Below are 14,588 nucleotides of genomic sequence, written 5' to 3'. Positions count from 1 at the left end.
ACAGTGGAAACATTTGAATTCACCAGCCCCAAAGAAAGCAAAGGCCGTCATTTCTGCCGGAAAGGTGTTGTTGACTTTTCTTTTTCGATCGTCAGGTGCCATCATTGATCGAATTTACTAAACCTGGAGAGACTATCAATTGTTTCCGATATTCTGGAACGCCGGATCGGCTGCGTGTCGCAATCAAGAACAAACGAAGTGGAAAATTGACGAATGGCGTCATCTTGCTCCACGACAATGGCGGTCCCGACGTCGCTGATGTGGTTAATTCAAAACTGGCAAAGTTCAAGTGGGAAACGCTGCAACATTCGCCATACAGTCCAGACCTGTCGCCTTGCGACTTCTATATTTTGGGGCAATTGAAGAAACAGCTCAAGGGAACCAGATTCGTGTCGGACGATGACGTGAAAGAGTCAGTTACAGATTTTTTTGAAGCAGCAAACCAAGGAGTTTTATGAGACGGGAATCATACGACTCGTTAGTCAGTGGGACTAATGTCTAAATGCTCATGGAGACTACATTTAAATATAAAGGTATCCCGTTTGCCATGTATTCGCATTCGCACATTTTCATTTGACTCGCCCTCGTATAATTTGCATAACGGCTTTTTATATGTGCTCTCTGTTGCGACTGTAACATCGGTGCAATTACAATACACTAGCATTGACAATATTGGTGACAATACATTTGAACAAAGGACAGCATCACTGAGATTCTTCCCTGGCCGTTGCATATGTACAAAAATGTAAACAAGGTTCTTGAATGACAAAGTTTCGTTAAAATATTTGTCCTCAACTTGTTCATTTCATGGCCTTTACATTTTTCATATCAGCGGCATGCACTGCTTTGCTGGTTTCAATCTGTTATAGTTCTAAGGTTCGTGGGATGTTTTCTTTACTTATTAAATAGAGAGAAAACATGGAAGCTATATGTCAGTTATTTCGGGCCCAATTTTTGAGACATACGAGTATATTCTTTTATGAAAAAATACATATTTTACTTGTCTTGACATTGCGTGGCGTTCAAGAATTCGTTTGCAGCATGTTTAGTAACGGCAATGCAGTTATTATTTCATGTATTTGATGTTTCGACAAATTCTATAAGAAGGAGGCCGAGCTGGAACGTGAGCCCCCCCCCCCTTCCGAACGAAATTTCTGGCTACGCCACTGGTAGGGATTGTCTTTGTGAAGGAGGCACGTGAATGGGTGAGCAAGTTGGGCGAAGTTCTTAATAAACCGGCGGAAGTACGAACACAGACCAAGGAAACTAGGGAGGTCTTTCGCTGTCTTCGTTTGTCTAAACTCGCGCACTGCAGCAATGTTCTCAGGGTCAGGTCGAATACCATCTTTGTCGACGAGAAAACCGAGCACGAGAGTCTGGCGCTCACCGAAGTAACAATTCTTTGAGTTTAAAATCTTCAACCCCACTCTTATACTCTCTCTGTTAAGGCCCTCAATCATTTGTTGTAACTCATCCTCGGGACAATGTCATCTGCAAATCGAAGGTTGCTGAGATATTCGCCGTTGACCCTTACTCCTAAGCCTTCCCAGTTTAATAGCTTGAATACTTCTTCCAAGCACGCAGTGAATAGCATTGGAGAGATTGTCCGACGTTGTCTGACCCTCCTTGTCTGACCCCTCTCTTTACAGGTATTTTCCTACTTTTCTTGTGGAGAATTAGGGTAGCTGTGGAATCTCTGTAGATACTTTCCAAGGTATTTACGTAAGCGTCCTGTACTCCTTGATTACGTAATGCCTCTATGACTGCTGGTATCCCTACTGAATAAAATGCCTTTTCGTAATCTAAGAAAGCCATATATAGAGGCTGGTTGTACTCTGCGTATTTCTCGATTACCTGATTGATGACATGGATGTGATCCATTGTAGAGCGTCCCTTCCTCAAACCTGCCTGTTCCCTTGGTTGACTAAAGTCCAGTGTTGCCCTTAGTCTATTGGAGATTATCTTGGTGAATATTTTATATAATACTGGAAGTAAGCTAATGAGACTATAATTTTTCAATTCCTTAACGTCTTCCTTTTTGTGGATTAGTATAATGTTAGCATTCTTCCGGTTCTCTGGGACCCTTGAAGTCGATAGACAGTTCGTATAAAGGGCCACTAGTTTTTCAAGCATTATGTCTCCTCCATCTTTGATTAAATCGACTGGTAGTCCATCTTCTCCTGCCGTTTCATGTCTTGCAAGGCCCTTCTAACTTCATCGCTAGTTATAGAAGTAGCCTCTGTAACCTGTTCATTACAACTTCGAATGGAGGTATCGTGGCTGCTTTGGTTACTGTACAGGTCAGTACGAGCCAGTACACTTCTTCTACCGCTTTTACAATATCTTTGAGATTGCTGATGATATTACCCTGCTATGGCGAAAGGGTAAAAAAAAAGTTATGCAGATTCCACGCACTGTGGGAATCGATGTAAACGAAGCTTTCTGTGCTGGTTGCTTTGATTGACGATAATTAGCGGTGATATTGACAGCGAAAACTTAATTTTTTCAACGTTTAGTCTAACACGTTAAACGTTACCTTGCGAGCACGACTTCTGTTTGTCTGCGTACTACACAGGACACACAGGAAGAGGGGCTTGCCTGAGGCGTTGTTGTGCGCCATATTTCATAACCTCTGAGAGGGTTGAGCATTGTCGTTGCCTCACATGGCACATCGCATCGTGGCAGAAGTATTAAACTTGAATTGGATTATAGGGCTGTACGTGCCAAAATCACAATCGGATTATGAGGCACGCCGTGGTGGCGGACTCCGGATTAATTTTGACACCGTGGTGTTCTTTAACGCGTCCCAAAATCTAAATGCAGGTGCGTTGTCTATTTCGCCCCCGTTGAAATGCGGCTGCCGCGGTAGGGATCAAACCCGTGACCCCGAGCAATGCCATTGCCGCACAGCTACCACGGCGGGCACAGGGGTGTTGATTTGACATGTGGTCGCTTCCGTAGTGTCGCCTGGACCCTGCGTGCGCTTTAATTAGTGCGGTTCTGCTTCTGCACGTCCTGGGTAAGTTGTCCGCTTGCCATATTTGCATGGCGTTTATTTTTCAGCAGTAACAGAAACGTACCTTGAGCTGAAGTTTATCCAGTTTCCCCGCAACCGCAGTATCCTTTCCTTGCCTTCTCACGTCACCTTTTCCCCTTCATCCCTTATATGGGAACTGCCTCTTCTCCGCCTCCTCTCTACGTCCCCTCTGGACTCGCACGTTAGTAGAAAGGTAAGCGCTGCAGTTTCTGCAGTGCTTTTTAGGGGGGTCATGAATAATGACAGCTGTCAATAGGCTAATGTGGTGACGCCCAGGGAGCTGCAGAGAACATTGAGCACATTAGACGCGGTGGGATCCAAACGTGTTCCTCGCGTCGCCTTTCCCCTCTGCCTCGCTTTTGTCATGTATACACACGCTCTGAACCACCCTTCGACACGGTGTGCCAGACAGCAGCAGCAACAGCAGCAGCAGCAGCGGGAAAGTCGAAGGAAGAGGCACATAAATTATCTGAAAGAAGGCAGAGAGGTCGGCCTGAGCTAACGCGCTCTAGCCTGCTACTCCCAGCGGGGGCGTCTGCGTGAGCAGGCCTTTGGTGTGTTGCGACACCACGTACCCGAGCACATGAGGGTTGGATCCTCCCACGTGTAGTCGTCCGCGGCTTAGCCGTGTCTGGAGAAAGGGGGATCCTGGGGATTGAACCGATGCCGGGTGTTCGGACTTTTAAGGCGCCCTGGCGGAGGCAACACACCACTTTGGCCTCTGCTTCACGCGGACGGCACCTCCAGACTGTCCCTCCGCGGGAGGAAAACTGCGGTCGCCTTTTCCTGTCTCTCTCCTAAAATTTTCGTCTATCTCTCTCTTTTTGGCCTTTCCTGTATTGTCTCTTCCATTTACTTCCTTTATCCTTGGCAGCAAGGGTTAACCCTGTGTGGCTATCCTACCTTCGGTACCCCATATTTGGCTACAGTGACGGCGTACGACTGGCGTCGTGCAGACTTGTACACAAGCTCTGCCGCGTCCCCTCGTTGGGCTCCGTGGTGGGCGGTCGGCGCTGTTGCCAAACATACACATTTTATTGTGGCAGCGCAAATTCTGTTGTCTATAATCGGCGTCTGAAAAGATGCCACACCGAAGCACCGTTCCATTTCTCCTTTCGGAGTAACGTTCCATCATTTCCCAAGTACTATGTAGTCCACAGTGAAAACAACATACCAGTAAGAAAGCTCTCTCCATTACTGGTAGCCAAGTGTCTGAAAGACAAAATCGGACCGACATACAAAGCCTAAAGAAATGTCTATAACGGTGACCTCCTCCTAGAACTAAATGACAAATATCAAGCACAAAAGCGCTCGGAACTTACCAGTATTGGCGACGCGACACTGACAATTTGAGCCCACAGAACACTAAATACAAGCAGGGGGGTGATATCAGAGGAGGACTTTCTTGGCTTGAGCGATGAGGAACTTCTGGAAGGTTTACAGGAACGAAACGTTGTCAAAGTACAAAGAATTGTCCAAGAAATCTGACAAACTCAAGAAAGAAATGACCAAGAAATCCCGACAAAGCACGTTATACTCACCTTTGGAACAAACGCAATGCCTACCTCGCTGGACGCAGGTTATGTAAAAGTAATTGTCAGACCATATATCCCTAACCCCAGACGATGTTTCAAATGCCAAAGTTTTGGACATGATTCACATGCATGCCGAGTACAAACAGCCTGTACTAAATGCAGCTCAAACGATGATCAATCTGACCATTGCACTTCTTCCCCACATTGCGTTAACTGCAAAGGAGACCATCCTGCTTACTCGCGGTCTTGCCCTTGCTGGAAAAAAGAAAAAGAAGTAATTGCACTAACTGTTAAAGAAAAAATCGCGTTCGTTGAAGCACGCAAGCGAGTGTCATACCTTTCGCGAGGAAGTTTTGCAAATGTGACGGGGGGGGGGGGGGGGGCGTCACAGAGGCCTCAGGAGTCCTCCCAGCCCAAGCACAGTGGTCCCGCAGTGACCCCTCCCGCCCCCATGGTGGAAGCAGCCAATGCTGCTCCATCCTCTTCACAGGCCCTGCAGACACTAGACCCGCAGGGCCCTAAAATTAAATGAATCCCAAGACCCGAAACACGTGTCTCGGCGCCCAACCCTCGGCCCTCTAGCGCCTCGTGGAGAGCGATGGAGGTCCGCCCGAAAACCGCGGTGTCCAAATAACCACGTTAAACAAAGTCCCAATAACCACGTTAAATAAGAAAGCGGTAACCTAAAGGTTATCGCTCCTTTATATTATATAACCTCCTATATGAAAGGTTATCGCTCCTTTATATTAGCTTTCTCTAGATCTGTGTCATCTAACATCTTTCTTATTCTCATTGACTTTTAACGCCAATTTTTACCTTTCAGTTTCAAAATGGCTTTTATTATCCACTGGAATTGTAGAGGGCTCTTACGCTACTAGGTGACATCAAAGACATATGTTAGGTAAGTTCTCTCCTTAGCTTACTCCCAGTATTATATAAAATATTCACCAAGATAATCTCCAATAGAATAAGGGCAACACTGGACTTAAGTCAACCAAGGGAACAGGCAGGTTTCAGGAAGGGATACTCTACAATTGATCACATCCATGTCATCAATCAGGTAATTGAGAAATCCGCAGAGTAATATCAGCCTCTCTATATGGCTTTCATAGATTACGAAAAGGCATTTGATTCAGTAGAAGTACCAACAGTCATAGAGGCATTACGTAATCAAGGAATGCAGACCGCTTACGTAAATATCTTGGAAAATATGTACAGAGATTCCACAGCTACCTTAATTCTACACAAGAAGAATAGGAAGATACCTATAAGGAAATAGGTCTGACAAGGAGACACAATCTCTTCAATGCTATTCACTGCGGGCTTGAAAGAAGTATTCCAGCTATTAAACTGGGAAGGATTAGGAGTAAGGATCGACGGCGAATATCTCAGCAACCTTCGGTTTGCCGATGACATTGTTCTATTCCGCAACACTGCTGACGAGTTACAACAAGGGATTGAGGACGTCAACAGAGAGAGTGTAAGAGTGGGTTTGAAGATTAATATGCAGAAGACAAAGATAATGATGAATAACCGGGCAATGGAACAAGAGTTCAGGATCGCCAGTCAGTCTCTAGAGTCTGTGAAGGAGTACCTACGTCAATTAATCACAGGGAACCCTGATCATGAGAAGGAAATTCATTGAAGAATAAAAATGAGTTGGATCGCATACGGCAGCCATTGTCAGCTCCTGACTGGAAGCTTACCATTATCATTGAAAAGGAAGGTATACAATCAGGGCATTTTACCGGTGCTGACATATGGGGCAGAGATTTGGAGACTGACAAAGAAGCTTGAGAACAAGTTAAGGGCTGCACAAAGAGAGATGGAACGATGAATGCTAGGCATAACGTTAAGAGACAGAAAGAGAGCGGTTTGGATTCAAAAGCAAACGGGTATAGCCAATATTCTAATTGACATTAAGAGGAAAAAATGGCGCTGGGCAGGTCATCTAATGCGCAGGTTAGGTAACGTTGGACCATTAGGGTTATAGAGTGGGTAGCAAGAGAAGGGAAGCGCAGTAGAGGACGGCAGAAGGCTAGGTGGTGCGGTGAAATTAGGATATTCGTGGGTAATAGTTGGAATTGGTTGGCGCAGGACAGGGGTAATTGGAGATCGCAGGGAGAGGCCTTCGTCCTGCAGTGGACATAAAAGAAGAAGAAGAAGAGGAGAAGAAGAAGAAGAAGAAGATGATGATGTATATGATTTGCGGATTCGTCCGTCGGTCCGTCCGTGCGTCGGTCGCCTGTACGCCGAAAAATCCTCCGGCGCAACCCCATGCGCATGCGCGAAACGAAAAACAAAAGAAGAGAGAAAGATAAGCGCGCGATTAGGCCAACACCGCTTATAACAGCACAAGGCCAGTTCACTCCGAACCGTGACGTCACGCTATCTGACCCGAAATTTCCATTGACAAGGTTGGCGGGATGAAAGCGGTGACGTCAAAACCACTGTTGCCTACTCGGGAGCATCTCCATTAGATTTTATAGCAGTCTGGCCAGGTAACATGACGTCATGTATCAGGGTGAAAGGGAAGGCCTTGTGCTGTATATAGGTGGTGTCGGATTAGCTGCGCCAGTAACAACGTCGCGCTCTCCGTAGCAGCCGAGCGCGTGCACAGCAGTTTCTCTCCAGCTCGGAAATGGGTAGGCCACGCGTAATACGTACTCTTCAGGAGCAGGCAGCTTTAGATCAGCAACGCCGCGAGTAGAACCAAGAACGAACTCGTCTACGCCGTGCCGATGCTGCAGCCCGGGCACAAGAACAGGCTCGTGCAGCCGAGCGCAAGCAGCAAACTGCGTACCGAGAATCCGGCAGCCTATCAAGCCGTCGTACAATGAACCGTCAGATTAACCCAGTGAAGAACACCGGGGCGGTACGTTTGAGCTTCGCGGATTAACTGTCTGTACGGCGTGCTTGGGCGGTGATATTTTAGAATAATGCAGGGATCAAAAGGTGTCGCAAATAGGGAATTTTCGTGCACAGGAATGAGAATTCTTTTTCATGGGACGGAGCACCACTAACAATACACACAGAAACCCACTAGAAACGCTAGCATGTGCACAACGCTCATACCAACAGCGGAAGGCAGAACACTGTGAGGTGATTGAGCGTATATGGCGTTGACGGTGCGTCCACTTCATGTATTGGCCGTTTTTGCAGCCAAACACACTTTGCGTCTCTAGTAACTCCCTAAACCTCCGTGCGTGCGTAGTCCACTGGTCAGCAGGACAACGGCGGCGGCTCGAACGTCCATACAATTGCTGTCGCGATAAAACGCTCGTGTAGTAAACTGAGGTGCACGTTAAACACCCTGTGTGGTCACAATTAATCCGGAGTCCCTCACTATACGGTGTGACTTATAATGATACCGTTGTTCTTGCTCATAAAATACCGGAATATATTTTTTTCAACTTATAGATGGTGAACCATTAGGGACCTGTAAAGTAATGAGGCTTTAGTCAAACTTTTTTTTAGGTTAGAAAAATGGTTAGACTGCCCCGAGGAATTCGCACTTTCGACAAATTCATTCGACAATTCATTTTTTTTTCCGTAAAATGCCAATCCTATCGCAACGAAGCAAGGATGACGATTATCGCTCCAGAAGCGCGGTATCAGTATTTTTTTATTGAAACATTACTTACGTGGCCGCTCTTCTGAAAGAAATCTTGGCTATATCCCGCAGGGGCGACAGAACACCACCACTATGAAGAAGCTTACAACATTCACCGAGCAAATCCTCCGGATGATACATCGTACCAGAAATAAGCACCATGGCATGATGGAAAGGGACGCCATCCACCTAGTGCAAGCTTTCGTGATCTCTCGGATAATGAACGGAACGGCATTGCTTAACCTCTCCAAGTCGGAAATTGAAAAGTTGGAGACACTGATCAGGAAAGTCTACAAAACGGCACTGGGGCTACCAACTCCACGCCAACGGCAAAGCTCATGGCTCTAGGAGTACATAATACTCTCAAAGAGTGGTGGGAAGCACAATGCCTCTCACAACTCAATAGGCTCGCACTCACAAAACCAGGTAGAGATCTGCTCGAAAAGATCCATATTAATCTGCCCTATACGATAGACCAAAGGGAAGAGGTACCACGTGATGTTAGGCGACGCATCAATGCGTACCCCATTCCGCGGAACATGCATCCCGCCTATGACATCGAAAGGAGAAAAGCAAGAGGGGAAGCCCTGCAGAAGAAATGGGACGAGCAACCTAACACCCTTCACGCGGACGCCGCAGGACCAAAGAATTGAGTTATGACTATCGTGGTCTCAACGCCTTCAGGATCGATGGTGAACTGCGTCTCGATGAAAACATCCAACCCCACTCACGCAGAGGAAGCAGCTGTTGCATTAGCTATAGTATCTAACCCCAACCCCGATGTGCTCACTGATTCCCAGAACGCCTGTCGCAACTTCAATAATGGATTAATTCACAGGTCAGGGTTGTCATTGCTGATTAAGCATCTACCCAGCCAAGCCTCAGTCATCTGGTTTCCCGGTCACCTGGAACTACCAGGAGGAAACGAAGCCGCTCACAGGCATGCCCGGGCTCTTCTGTACCGGGCGTCTCCCCCTAATGACCTTGAAGGGTGCTGCGACCTAACTGTTTTAGCAGTGTATGCTGACAATCTCGCACCATAGAGAACAGCTAGGAAGGAGTACCCAACACCACATAAATCCCCCAATAAGTTAGAATAGAACACCCTTAGGAGACTTAGGAGACAAACCAATGCATACCCAACGCCATCTAAGTTACACCAGTGGTACCCTGTACTATACTCTCCGCAATGCCCACACTGTCTGGTGGGGAGGGCCAGCGCAGCAGCAATAACCAGTGGACTACCGGACTAGGCGGCTCACCTACGAGCTCTACGAATATTCAGCAAATAAATATGTTTTCAATCAGTCAATCAATGTCGTGAGCTAGCTGTTGCTTTGTTGGATTTGACACTGTGCCCGCTTTGAAAATTTGAAGGGGGAGGGGGGCAGGTGGTGGCATACTGGTGGGCTGGTGGGGGGCACTGCAATTTAGTTTGGTCCCCCTAATAAAAAATTCCTGCGTGCGCCTATGTAGACAGGCATAAATTAGGTAAGCAAGGGTCAAATATGCAGTCATGGGGGCGGGAAGGCGAAGGAGTCTGCCCATCGTCGTGCATTCGCGAGAAGCCCAAGCCCCCAGTTCGACTTGCACGCCACAGCCCGCTTCTGGCCTTACGAGGAATTCTCATGTGCTAGCAGTGATTCAGGAGATTGCACACATATAGGAGCGGTCGAGGACGGATATACCATATTGCGCAAGGACCTCGCAATCTCGAACCGGTTAGATGTCAATAACCAGCGGTGACCAAGACCTGCACAGTAAATATATTGCACCATTAATAGTAAGGTTGTTAGCTAAAACACCCTTGAACACAAAAAGCACTCAAAAAGCACCCGTACGGTTGCGTTAAATTTTTTTTACACCCTTGGACGCGCTTTTGGTATGTCCCATGGCTAACACTTTTATTTTCAAGGTGCAAAAACTTTACTGTGCACTGAGCAGCCTCAGAATCCCTGCTCCAAGTCTACAGATGTGCCCCAAAATATAATGGCGTTCCCTGTAGCTTTATCCCCGATTCTAAAGGAAGTGTTTTTCGGGAAATTAACAGTAACAATGGTCATCCACCTCCCCCCACACCCTCCCCTTCCCTTTGAATAGAGATGTAAAATTTCCGGAAATTTTGACAGCGTGAGAAAATCCTGAAAAATGCAGTTTTTTTCCGGAAATTTTGGAGAGTCTGGAAAAATATCCTAACCTTTCTGAGCACACGGAAGTAAAAGTAAGAGCAAGTGAGGTTGTATGCAACATGCAAGGAGAGGTTTTTCAAAACTTATGGCAAGATATGAACATTTTATACGAATAACATTATTTTTATTCGCTGGGAGATCTTGGTTGTTCTCGGAATTCTCATCTACCGATCATGAAAGCTGCACTCTTTTACTCTATTAACGAGGGGTGTCTGGTGTATACGGTCTTCTCACTTCTGGAAGTTTATTTTTTCGGACTGCGGATGTCACGCGGTCAATTACATGATGCGGGTTCACCATGACGAAAACTATTGAGGGAACGTGTGGGCGACCTTAGACGTACGGGCGGTACAGTGCAAGAGCAGTAGTCATAGGTAGATTCTCTTCTGCAACCCGCTTGAAACCAGTTAATTAATAATGGTAAAGCATTCACCCAAAACTTGCTATTCAAACTCTCTGAGAAAAATTTTGCTAAATTATTGGAGAAATCAGAATCAAACTTTCTTTTCCGAAGTTTTCTTCGATGTCTTAGAGGCATCCCGTAAATGTGACGTCAAAAATTTCAAATTTTATTTCGTATTTGAGGCGTTTTGCTGCGAGATAAGTGCACAATACCTTGGTTTATTTGAAATGTAGTGTAGACAGTAGTCGTTCTTGAAAAACAGTTAAATATATATCAATTCCAACGCTTTCTAATTGTATGACGTCTTGACTTCCCAGTTCGGGGAACTCCAGACAGCATTGCAACCCGGATATCGTTTCGACTTTCTTGCCTTACATCTCAGGGTTTTTTTGCTATTGCAAAGCCCAATGTACTAATACTGCTTAACATTTCACTTTAGTTCAGAGTCAAAATTCTCCACCTGACATAAGATCTAGGGAATGAATTTATTTGTCAGATGTAACACCTCCAAATTCTTTCTTTAGAACTGCGGCAGTTCGAGTTGTGCAGCCAGACAGCTAACCACGTTGAAATATGACAACAGCATAAATGCTTGTACTGAAATATAGAGCCAAGGAAAAATAAATTTTGTGGAGGCTTTGGTGTTTAGAATTAGACAGCCAAATCAAGCTGTTCCTTTGCAGAGAAAAGCTACTGGAGGATTAATTTAAGAAATACAACGGAGGGAGGGGGTGCGCTTTTGTGCCGCCACACTGACAATCGGATGGAACTGTTGTAGGATGGTTCGCTTAGTTTGACGCCAATAAACACAAGCGCATAGTAGCTAATAAAAAATGCTACACTTAATTACCAGCCTCTCGGTTCAGGTGTACATCGGCACTAGGTTAAGACAACGGCAAATTCTGTACTGCGTACGGACTCAGGCGTTCGTTGACAGACTCTCGGCAAGGTATACCCGACGTATGTGGCTTTCAAGGCTGGTTTTTCTTGATCACTATGAATGAGAGTGCTACCAGGACTATCCTTCCTCTTGTATTTCATCTGTAAAAGGTCGGACCCTGTGTCCAAGTGACGCATATCGAGGTTCGGTTTTTTAAGAGAGAGAGAGAGAGAGAGAGAGAGAGAGAGAGAGAGAGCAACAAACGATGGAGGTTCAGCACAGCACTGTGTAGTTTGGAATATACGCGCGAGGAGCCAGTGCTTGGGCCTCGAAACGTGTGAGACAACCTGCAGTAGGATCCACCCGTTTTTGTCCTCTTGCTGATTCTGGAGTCGATATACAGTCGAAGACCGTGCCGCAAACGCTACGCCTTGGACCTGTGTCGCAAGCTCGAAAATTCACTTCGTATGGGAAACAGAGCGCGAAAACAGGACGACGAAAGAGGAGTGAACGGGACGGCTTTGTCCATCAAGTGCAAGTGTTACTACACGGAAGCGGGTAATACACCTATAGGACCAACACGTCATCAAAAATGTTGCACAAACTGGTGAAAGAATATATCGTCTGAACGTTTTACTCACAATGTGACACCAACGTAACTCTTGCATCATTTAAATCGATGCATTCGGAGTAAATATGAACCGTTAGTCTTCTCTTCTTTTTTAACTTTTTATGCCCTAAAAAAATACCGGAAAAATATTTTTTCAAAATGTTGTTTTTTCGAGTCCTGACATCTCTACCTTAGAAACTTAATTTGGCAGTTTCAAGGTTTCTTCTAAATGTAGTACTTGCCGATATACATGTCTCGTATATGGACATGCCTCGAGCATTGACCGGTTTCAGTTTCTGAATTGCTACTAGTGCCCTGAAGTAATAAAAATAAAGAAAGTGTACACTATGGTTTGTTAATGCGTTCGCATTAGGCCTGGTTCACATGATGCGATTTTCATCGCACCGGAAGTGCGATTTCTGTCGCATGCGACGGAAATCGCAGTTGCAGGTCATATTCGGTTCTGTGATTTCTATGCGTTTGCTGTCACGCTACGTTGCTAATCAAGCAACGCTTCTTATTTCTTTTTTTTTTTACGTTGGTTTCGGCTGCTGATAGTACATTTGCACGCCTTTCCGTCATTCATATGCGCTGCGAGTTGTAAATATACTATATATACGAGGTGTCTCTCACGAGAAGGCATGGCCTTCCGATGCTGTCCCATTTTTCTGTTACGTTGCGTACAAGCTACTCGCGATATACGAAAACGCCACAGTCGTAGCGCGGTATGCTTTTACGGACGGAGCAATTTAAAGATTATGCAACTACGGTCAAATGCTGTGTGGAGAGATATGACATGACAGCACAGTAACCGACGTTTGAACGTCGCGCTATAAGCACGACCATTTAGTTGTACTCTGTCGGTTTCGGCTTTCACGCGTATTTTTCCTGGTGAATTATCTCATTTCAAGGTTCTTCCGAGTTGCTACCCTACACTGTGGGACTGGGAGAGGTATGAGGAGACAAAAAGATGGAAAGAAAACTGGAAAAGGGAAGCACATTCGCGGGAGGAAGTGCGGGAGTATTGCAGTCACTTAACTCGCTTCGGTATAGGAAGCTCAGTAATACCTCCATCGTGGTAGTAATATTGTCACGTGGTGGTGACGTAGAAGAACACAGTAGCAATACTGTGAACGAGAAAAGTAACTTTTATTGGGCGAACTTGTGCCCACAAAACAGGCTACACTTATAGCACAACGAAAGCGGCGAACACAGTCGGCGATCGTCGGAAATCTGATCAGCGAGGCAAGCGCGTCGGCTTTTATACAGCAGGCGTCGAATGTTCCAGACTAATCGTTCGGACCCGCGCGCCTTCCACAATGTTCTACACCATTCGCGTCACACGATGAAATCAGATAACACAACGTTCGGCGACAACAGACAGCCGGGTAGAAGCATCGATAACATTCCAGAAACTTCTGATACATGCAAGCGCGTCCCGCGCTGTGCGATTACATTTGTTAGGTGGCGAAACGTGGTCGCCAGATAAGTACACGTGTCAATACCCCCCTCTTAAAAAGCATCGACCCGATGCTGCAAACAAACGAAGTTAATAAACAAAAGCACTCGTAGCAAAGAAAAGAACAAAAATGACGAAGTTCGTCAGCGTCCGTAAAAGGGTTTAAGGCGCACCACGTGGACCACTTCAGATCGTGCGCGGCGCCGCTGTGAATGCGAAATGCCGTCTGGCATGACCTCATAATCCAGAGCGCCAATACGTCGGATGACCTTGTAGGGTCCGAAATAGCGTCGGAGTAGCTTCTCACTGAGTCCTCGTCGGCGTATCGGGGTCCAGACCCAAACACGGTCGCCAGGCTGGTACTCGACGAAGCGTCGTCGGAGGTTGTAGTGTCGGCTGTCGGTCCTCTGCTGGCTCTTGATTCGCAGGCGGGCGAGCTGTCGGGCTTCTTCGGCGCGCTGGAGATAGCTAGCGACGTCAACATTCTCTTCGTCAGTTACGTGCGGCAGCATGGCGTCAAGCGTCGTCGTCGGGTTCCTGCCGTAGACCAGCTTGAACGGCGTGATCTGTGTTGTTTCTTGCACCGCCGTGTTGTACGCAAAGGTTACGTACGGCAGGACCGCGTCCCACGTCTTGTGTTCGACGTCGACGTACATTGCTAGCATGTCGGCGAGGGTCTTGTTCAGGCGCTCCGTGAGACCATTCGTCTGCGGATGGTAGGCAGTTGTCCTCCTGTGGCTTGTCTGGCTGTACTGCAGAATGGCTTGGGTGAGCTCTGCTGTAAAAGCCGTTCCTCTGTCGGTGATGAGGACTTCTGGGGCACCATGTCGCAGCAGGATGTTTTCGACGAAAAATTTCGCCA

General features: G+C 46.5%; 1 long non-coding RNA gene across 2 annotated transcripts in view; it reads left to right on the top strand.

The window, feature by feature from the left end:
- LOC129380487 (uncharacterized) overlaps positions 1–14,588 on the top strand; it is a 52,212-nt gene that overhangs the window by 15,411 nt on the left and 22,213 nt on the right. The window contains exons 2-3 of one of the 2 annotated variants that reach the window (XR_008608558.1): positions 5,396–5,473; positions 8,258–9,497. This is a non-coding gene — a long non-coding RNA (uncharacterized lncRNA). Of the gene's footprint in view, positions 1–5,395; positions 5,474–8,257; positions 9,498–14,588 lie in introns of those variants that run through there. The other variant, XR_011891540.1, reaches the window with a different exon arrangement.

The sequence above is a fragment of the Dermacentor andersoni genome, chromosome 1 (genome assembly GCF_023375885.2).
Source record: "Dermacentor andersoni chromosome 1, qqDerAnde1_hic_scaffold, whole genome shotgun sequence".
Classification (NCBI taxonomy): Eukaryota; Metazoa; Arthropoda; class Arachnida; order Ixodida; family Ixodidae; genus Dermacentor; species Dermacentor andersoni.
This window is presented reverse-complemented; position numbering and strand designations above follow the sequence as displayed.